This window comes from Cetorhinus maximus, chromosome 10 (assembly GCF_964194155.1).
Source record: "Cetorhinus maximus chromosome 10, sCetMax3.hap1.1, whole genome shotgun sequence".
Taxonomy (NCBI): domain Eukaryota; kingdom Metazoa; phylum Chordata; class Chondrichthyes; order Lamniformes; family Cetorhinidae; genus Cetorhinus; species Cetorhinus maximus.
In genome coordinates, this window is record NC_135888.1 from 63,658,579 (window position 1) to 63,668,019 (window position 9,441).

General features: G+C 44.1%; 1 pseudogene; it reads left to right on the top strand.

Moving 5' to 3' along the window:
- The first annotated feature begins 8,627 nt into the window (after positions 1–8,627).
- Positions 8,628–8,756, top strand: LOC144686184 (small nucleolar RNA SNORA53; annotated as a pseudogene).
- Positions 8,757–9,441: the final 685 nt, after the last annotated feature.

Below are 9,441 nucleotides of genomic sequence, written 5' to 3' on the forward strand. Positions count from 1 at the left end.
TGAGGTAGATGATCGACCATGGTCAAGTTAAGTGGCGGAGCAGGCTCGATGGGCCGAATGGCCTACTACTGTTCCTATCTTTCCTATTTTATATTAAAATGCATGATGGTAGATGTGCAACGGCTAACATTTAAAGAAGTAATACATAACTTGCAACAAATATACATTCCTTTAAGGTACAAAAATCCCACACGTATGACACCAAGTTCTACTCCTCCTCTGCCTCTGTGTTGTTAGGCTTTTTGTCTGATGTTCAGTCTTTGGGTGTGCTGCAATTTCTTCCAGTTAAACATTGGGACAACTAAAGCTATTTTGGCTATTTCCATAAGCTCCATATGATACTGCCCTCCACACCTATTGTCCCATGATGAACCAGAATTCTAGTAACCTTAGCATCCTATGCAACCTTGAGTTGAGATTCCAGCCCCATATCTTCTCTATCATAAAAACAAATTCCATCTCAGTAACATTGTCCACTTTAACCATACTTTGGCTCATCTGCTGCTGCATCCATCATTCATGCCTTTGCTACCTCTACACCAATGCTCCCCTGCACATCCTCCTTCCTTCATCCTCTGCAAATGTTAATTCGTTGTAAGTTAAGCTGTCTGCATCCTATTTCACACCACATCCCACTCACCTGTCACCCCTGCCCTTGCTGATTTATATTGCTTCCTGGTCCCCCAATGCTTCACATTTAAAATTTACACCCTTGTCTTTCATTCTTTCATGGCCTCTCCCCTGCCAATGTATGTTACCTCCTCCAGCCTTACAATCTCTCTCCCCCAAACCCTCCATTCCTCACAATTCTGGCCTTTTGTGCATTCCTCACCCTTTTCTTCACCCCGTCGTTAACTGTACCTTGACTGCCTAAGGCCCAAGTTCCAGAAATTTCTCCTTAAACCTTTTTGCTACTCCACTCCCTCTTAGCTACTTTAAAATTGTCCTTAAATCCCAACCCTGTGACCAAATTTTTGTTTACCCCCATCTAACATCTCCTTTGGCTCAGTTTCCATCTTTTAAATTAAGTCTTTGTAAAGCTTTTTGGGGTAGCTTTCCATGTTAAAGACTCAAGATTAATGCAAATTATTGTCTTAATAGTCAAAGACACAATAGAACAACAGTTTTGTCCGTGAAAATACATCTGAACCTGTCATAAATGTACTATCAAATTATCACATCAATTAACACATCATCATCATCATCAGTACTTGGTGCAAAACAGTTTCACCTTAAAATAATAGATCTCTCTTCCTCCCTTAATGCACAAAGGTGCACACACATATTTCATGATTGACTGGGTCATTTCGCTCTTGAACTGTTCTATGGGAAGCAGCATTCCAAACAAATGCAATGCAGTAATGTAATTTCTATCTCCATAATGTTTTGCACTGAAACACATTACTGAGATAAGAATTACATCAGTGGATCATGAAAACAGTATTTTATTAATTGCATGTGACACAGAGATGGCGAATATGATTTATGTCTCTCTCCCTTCCCAGAACAGTAACAGTCCTCCTTTATTAGAAGAGGTCTCAACTTTTTTGCGTCAAAATGGTATTCAAGTTCTATATTCTAGAGACCAGCAAATGTGGGCAACTCAGACAACTGGAATGTAGTCTCCTGCTGGGTACTGTAGCTTGATATTTTACAGTGGTATCCATCTGTTTTCCAATGACTGCTAAACTGACTTGACTTTTACTTAATTTACATACCATGCATATACATGAACACCTCCCATTTAGGCACTAACTTCTGGCATGCATTATGCAGCCTGCATGTCCACCATTATACTGGGTAGGCAATTTTCCAGTAACCTGTTTATTTATTGATAAACCTCCTATAATGATGCTGCAAACCTGTTTAATGTCTTCTGTGAATGTCACCCAGTTCTTCTGCCACATATCACTTTGGCAAACATGCCCACAATGAACTAACAACATGTCACATTGGTAATAGAATAATAAGAATTACAAACTTAATTGCATACCAAAAATATCTTCGGAAAAGAATTCCTAAAAAGTACTCCTTGATGTCGAAAGGCATGGTTGTGATGACACTCATAAATTGCTCTTTTTATTTATGTTTATAATATTTTATGGGCACATAGATCTGATTGCAATCCTGTAATCCAGTTTCTTTTAAACATTATTCTGTGTACAGTTTTATGTCAGAGGGTCTGACATGGTTTAGAATGTGCCAGTTCCCTGATGCGTAGGCATGATAACTAGCCATTATAGCTCAGACCTAAAGAAAGTGTAAGTCAATCATCATTTTTCTGAAAAACAGTTCATATTTTGATCAAACATCACCTTGATCACCATTCCTGTCCACAGGTGAAAGATCATCATCAGCATTCAATATAATTTAGCAACACTTAGCATAATTAATTCATGCTGTGGTCCCTGTTATTCTGAAAGCTTTTTTGGAAGAACCCCATAAGACACAGTGAGAAACCAATTAGAAATCATTCCTTATGGTAGTCAAATGTTTATCTCAGGAACAGAAGTGAGTATTCTATTGGTTTGCATGCATGACGACGATCAGTTTTTTTTTCACTTGTTCACAAGATATGGGCTTCAATGGCAAGGCCAGCATTTGTTGCCCATAACCAGAGAGCTGAGTGGCTTGCCCGGCCTTTCCAGAGGAGAGTTAAGAGTCAACTACATTGCTGTGAGTCTGGAGTCACATTTAGAATAGACCAGGTAAGGATGCAGATTTCCTTCCCTGAACAACACTAGTGAGCCAGATGTATTTTTTGTGAAAATCCGGTTATTTCACAGATACTGCATCTGTTTATCATCGCTGGCTAATAATGTCAGCAGTGACTTAAACATCCAGTACTGCCAGGCCACTATTCTGAGACCATCATTTAGAGATGGAGACATTTTTTCTGTGCATGCAAAAAGACAGAACAGAAAAGAGCCTGCGCTATCATAGAAACAGTTAGCCTTTGTGTTGCCTCATGATAAAATGGCAGCTGGAGATATGCAAGCACTTCTGATCTTTAAGGGAGATATGATGCAGAGGCTGATCAAAGAAATTGTGTTCAAGAGACAAAGACATTTAAAATGTACAACCAAGGATGTAATACGTATTTGCCAGCCATCAATACTTGACTTGGACTTCCGAAGAAGGATCATATTAGACTCCAAATGTTAACATGAGATACAGAGTATTGTATAGCTCATGGAAATCCCATTTTACATTACTTTCATTGATTTCAGTAAGGATTTGACTACCTTGTGAAGAATTTGGAAGCTGTCAGCTGTCACTGAATCAAATCTTGGATTTTATCCAGGGTTTATATATTCCAGCCACAAGATCTGTGGAAGAATTCATATCCATTCTTGGCCATTCTGGTGCATGCTGAATATAGCCTGGGCACAAACCTTTGGGAATAAATCGAAATGGGACCGAACGTACCTTGTCCTTTCTCATCACTCTGCAGTGACAGCAAAATCCCAATGCAAATTAGCTTGATATTTTGTGTTTATTCATGGGATGTGGGCATCACTGGCATGGCCGGCACTTATTGTCTAAATATCTTTGAGAAAGTCATGGTGAGCCGACTTCTTGAACCGTTGCAGTCCATGTGGCACAGGCACATCCACAACGCTGTTAGGCAGTTCCAAGACTTTGACCCAGTGGGACCCTATGTGAATGCCTCTGACTCTGAGCTCAGGGTGGAGACTTGGGCCAGATACATGGGACTTAACCAGGAAATGTTACACAGTTTGATACCTGGTCTAACTCAGTGCTTAGTTAGTTTAATTGAACTGAACACCACTGATCACACCCCCCCACATCACCCTGAGACCACCTGACTGCCCTCCAACCATCTGACTACCCCTAGAAACCCCAACCATCTGACTACCCCCCCGACCACCTGACTAACCACCAACCACCCCTCCTGACCACCCGACTATCCCCTGATCACTCAACTAGACCCCCAACCACCCAACAAACACCCTCTGACCAGACCAGAATACTCCCCTGACCAGGCCCGACTAATCCCGACCACCTCCGACCAGACCTAACTACCTCCCCGACCACACGATTACTTCCTCCAACCAAACCCAACTAACCCCCCTGACCAGGTCCGACTACCCCACCCCCCCCCAACCCCCACAACCACCCAACTACCTCATTGACCACCTGGCTGACACCCCGACCAGACCCGGCTACACCCCAAACAGACCCGACGACTTTCCCAACACCTGACTATCCCCCAACCTGACTTCTCACTCACCCATCCACCCACCTACCCATCTCATCCGCCTCACCTACCTCACACACCTCAAACCACCACTGCGACCTACCCACCTCACCCATTCACTAACTCACTTACTGAAAGACTTGAACCTTTAAAAACTTCCCTGCATACAGCAGCTACTGTCGTGAAAAGAGGGTGTGTCCTCTCTTCTTCTGTGCCTTCTTGCACCTGATGACCTTCCCCTGGAGAGGCTGAGCTAACCCTTCAATGCTTCAGCCAGGATCAGAAAATATGACTTAAAAATTGTAAAAGGGACAGATCAATGAAATCTTCATGGGCAGCATCAATGCGCTCAGCGTCGACGCGTAGCAAAAGATTTGGGCCGATATAAAATAAAGGGTGCAATTCTGTAGGGGTGCAGGAGCAGGGAGATCTCGTTTTTTTTATGTGCACAAATCATTGAAAGTGGCAGGACAGGTTGAGAGGTGGTTAATAAAGTACACAGCATCCTATAGGCTTTATCAATAGGGGCATAGCACAAAAGCAAATAAGTTCTGTTAAATCTGTATAAAACATCGGTTTTGCCTCAATTCAAGTATTGCATTGCACTTTAGAAAGTATAGGCACTGCACTTTAGGAAGGATGGGAAGACATTAGAGAGAGTGCAGAGAAGATTCATGAAAATGGTTCCAACAATGAAGATCTTCAGTTACACAGAAGAGGAAATTTGACAGAGGTGTCAAAATCATGAAGTGTCTGGACAGAGTAGACAGGGAGAAACTGTTCCCAATGGTGGCAGGATCGAGAACATGGGGGGCACAGATTTAAGGTAATTGGCAAAAGAAGCAATGATGACATGAGGACAAACCTCTTCACACAGTGAGTGGTTAGGATCTATGCTGCCTGCTAGAGTGGTGGAGGCAGGGTCAATCGAGGCATTCAAGAGGGAATTGGACCATTACCTGAAAAGGGAAGAGTTTGTAAGGCTATGAGTAAAAGGAAGTGGAGTGGCACTAGGTGAATTGTTCCTTCAGAGGGCCAGCACAGACACAGTGGGCCAAATGGCCTCCTTCTTTGCTGTAACCATTCTATGATTCTATGAATAAATTAAATAAAATGAAGGCATGAAGGCAAAGGAGGAATAGCTGAAATAATTTCTGTTGAACATTTGTTTCAAAAATACTTTTAAAACCGTGTCCAATTGTACAATTATTTTCATCACCCGGGGTTTGAGCAGAAGAAGCCAAACTTCCAGTCAGTAGCTAGAGAAATTAATTATGAAAGAAACAGAAGCAAGGGGACTTTGTAAATTAACTAGAGCATGGAGGCAGTCAGACAAAGAATTAAACGAATAAAGGTGTGATTGCATGGAAGAAACACTTTTAAAAAGCAGCCTAATTAAAGGGGTGTGCAAACTTTAAGCTGAGTGATTAGGTTTGGGACATACATTTCTTTGAGTTTATTCAAAGCTTCAAAATCAAGTTCAAACATTTCTGAGTCTATATCAAGTCTGGGGAAGAGGTTAAGGGCAGAGGTGGGCGAAAGCTAAGAAATTGCGGGCGGATTGAGGTGAAATGAAGCCTAAAAGGAAAGAAACAGATGGATTGTTTCTGTGGGAAAGTAACTGAATGAAGGGCCTCCCAGTGTGTTAAAGATGGCTGAATGGACATTGGGTGACCAAGGTGGCTACAAAAAGAATTTGGCAGTTTAGAATTGTGGGAACAGCATCCCACTGCATTGTTCTTCATGGTTGGCCCACGAGTGCTTGCCACAAAGTGTTGCTTAGTCCTAACTCTTGACCTGCCATCATGCAAATCTATAGCTCGTTCTTTGCACCTCATTCAAATCCATACCTCAGCATAGTACATTTTCAAGATACAATGTGCATATATCTGCCACTGTGAGTTGATCTTCAAATTCTAACTTCTCAAGAATATTTTATTAGTGGAACGCCTAGAGGCCTCAAAACTTCCCTAGTCAAGTCTCCTTCGAGTTTCTCTATACAACAGCAGATTTCAGGTGAAGTACTCTTCCTGCATCTTATCATATCCCTACTAATTAAGATTCCCCCCAACAAAAGCAAATTTCTGGCAGGTCACACAAGCAGCACATGTCTTCATGTTCGACATTCTTATTATGCTGCATAACCTGAACTTTTTCATCTACAAGTACTTTTTTTAAGTAATCTTTAAAAATGCTCTCACTTCAATGTAAGCACAAATATTATGATCTCAATCTAATTCCTCCTAAAGCTGGCATCTCACACCACCATTGCCACCAACAACAACTTATATTTATATAGTGCCTTTAAAGTAATGAAACGTTCCAAAGTGCTTCACAGGAGCATTATAAAACAAAGTATATCACTGAGCCACATGAAGAGATATTAGGTCAGATGACCAAAAGCTTGATCAAAGAGGTATGTTTTAAAGAGTGTCTTAAAGGAGGAAAACGATGGAGAGAGATGGAGAGGCGTAGGGAGGGAATTCCAGAGCTTGAAGCCTAGGCAACTGAAGGTGCAGGCACCAATGGTGGAGCAATTAAAATTGGGAATGCACAAGATGCCAGAATTAAAGAAACGCAGTTACCTTGGAGGGCTGTGGCACTGGAGGAGATTACAGAGATAGAGAGGGGCAAGGCTGTGGAGGGATTTGAAAACAAGGATGAGAACATTAAAATCAAGATGTTGCTTGACTGGAAGCCAATGTAGGTCAGCACGTACAGGGATGCCAGGGACAGCTCTTCTGCCTAATATAACAATTCTAACTGACAATGATGAAAACTCGCTTCATATCACAAGCTTCAGCTTGTTTCTGCTCTTCTGCCTCATAAAAGATTGCAGCATGCTAAAAGCTAGGTTCACAATCCAAGGCTTCTGGTGGGACATATTAACAAGTATCAAACCAATACTTCAGAATTCTCTTCCAGTTCAACCTCAAACAAAAGTGGCAGAAAAAGTATTGTATTCTGAATACCACAAAATAGAAGTACCTTAGTACAAAGCACTGTGTCATGAACTATTTAACCTTATTATTTTTCCATTCATCTTACTTCGTCATTTGTCACTCCTGAATTAAGAAGTTGGTCTGGTTTTCTGGAGAAACCAATTATTGGGTCAAAGAGGCATAACAGTGAATCAAGTCCTTCTGAATCTAATCAATCTGGTTCTGATTATATTTATTTTGAAACTTCAAAAATACGGTTTTGCATGTGCAATGATTTGTGCATATCCTAGGACACTTCAATGGTTGGTGGGTTTTAAGGAAACAAAAATGTAAAACTAAGCTTTCTCTAAGCAAGGCAGTAGCACATGATTTTTTTTTTTACTCATTCCCAGGACATGGTGAGGCCAGGATTTATTGCTCATCCCTAATTGCCCTTCAGAAGGTGGGGTTGAGCCACCTTCTCGAATACAACTTAGTGGCATTGTAGACCACTAGGGAGAAATTAAGGGCAGAATTTTGAGGTCAGGGGGCAGTTTCGGTTGGTGGGACTGGGAGCGGCTGGGAAATGGCTCACCACCCGCGATAGGCCCCCGACCGTGATTTCACGCTGGTGGACCAACTAAGGCCCGCCCAGCGTGAAATGCGGCTCGTCACTGGTTGGGAAGGGCTGAGCGGGGGCCGCCGGATCCAATTGGTTTAAAAATGGCCCAGGTAGCCCCGGAAAGGCTGCCCATGGAAGGACATGTGTTCTGCGTTGTTTTGATGGAGTTGAGTGTGGCTGGATACGCCAGGCGGGAGGGCAAGTCGGGTGGGGACTCAGCACCCTAGCTTTTCGGATGAGTGCCTTGCAGTGCTTCTTCCCCCTTTTAGATTCGCCATCACGCACTTGGCCTAGGGACCCTGACGCCGGAGGACCACCAGGCTTCATTTTCACCTGTGCCACACCCAGTCTCTGAAGCAGGCACTAGAGCAGATACCAGCACCTCGGTGGGCATTAGATTGGCGGCTAGGATGTCGGTGCACATTGCTGAGGGTGCTTCACACTCGCTTGAGGTGAGGGTGGAGGCAGAGAGTGCCCAGGGCACCGGCAGTTGGAGGACTGCTGGAGACCAGGATGATACTGGATCGAAGGCAGTTGATGAGCCTCTGGAGTCGTCCATTAGGCGGCAGATGATGGACGTCCAATGAGATATGTGGGAGGATCTGGTGGAGATCCATGTGAGCCTGTGTGCCATGCGGAGCATCAGGACTGGCCGATCACTCCGCTTCCTCCATTGAGAGAGTGGCGACTCTCATGGAGAGGCAGCTCCAAGGTCAGAATCAGGGGTTCCTGGGGTTGTGCTCAGACCTGCAAGCCTCAGGTGGTCACTGTCCGTGTGGGAGATGGATGAGGCACCCAGTATCCCAGCTAGGTGCCCGTCCATCAATGGTGAGCAGGGAGGTCCAGTGCGACCTCACGTTGGCGCATGAGCTGCTTGAGTTATTGGCATGTTAAAGTAATATACCTGCACAGTAGCCCCTCTGTTCTGATGTGAACAACCTGTTATTCCAGGCTGTTGCTGCCATCAGGACTTTGCTGCTGTGTGGACACGTTTATCAAAATCTATCTGGTTTAAATATTGCTCCTGTCAGGGTTCTCTGGATGACGGCAGCAGCTCCTCCGCCCCACTGTCAGTGACCGTGGCATCCGATGAGTCTGCGATGACTGGGGAGATGCCAGCCATGACACTGGCCGGTCCCTCCCAGGCTCCCAGGCGGGGCCAGCAGAAGCTCAACTCGCCGGAGGACGACCGCCAAGGTCATCAAGGCCAACAAGACACCAGGGTCAGCAGGCTGTCTCCAATGCCGGTGCAAGTGAGGTGGTGGGGTGGGGGGGGTGGGGGGGGTGGGGTACCAAGAAGTAGCACTCGCAAACGTAAGTTTAAGGCACAATGAGCACGAGAAGGACTGGTCACAGGTGATTTTATGTTAATTTACGTTTGGTTTATATGTCTGCTGGTGTGGACACCAATGCCAGTAATTTTAATGTCATTATGCTTTCAATGTAACGATACCTCTGTTCTTGGGTGGCAGAGAGGTGTCATGAGCAACCTTTTCAACAGATAGCCCTTGTCACCTAGCAGCCATCCGTCCAGTTGGGCTGGAGCACTGAAGAGCCTCGGCACCTGGGAGTATCTGAGGATGTAAGAGTCAGGAGCTGCCAGGGTACCTTGCACAGACTTGCAGAATCTGCATCCTGTGGTCACACACTATCTGCACGTTCATGGAGTGGAAATC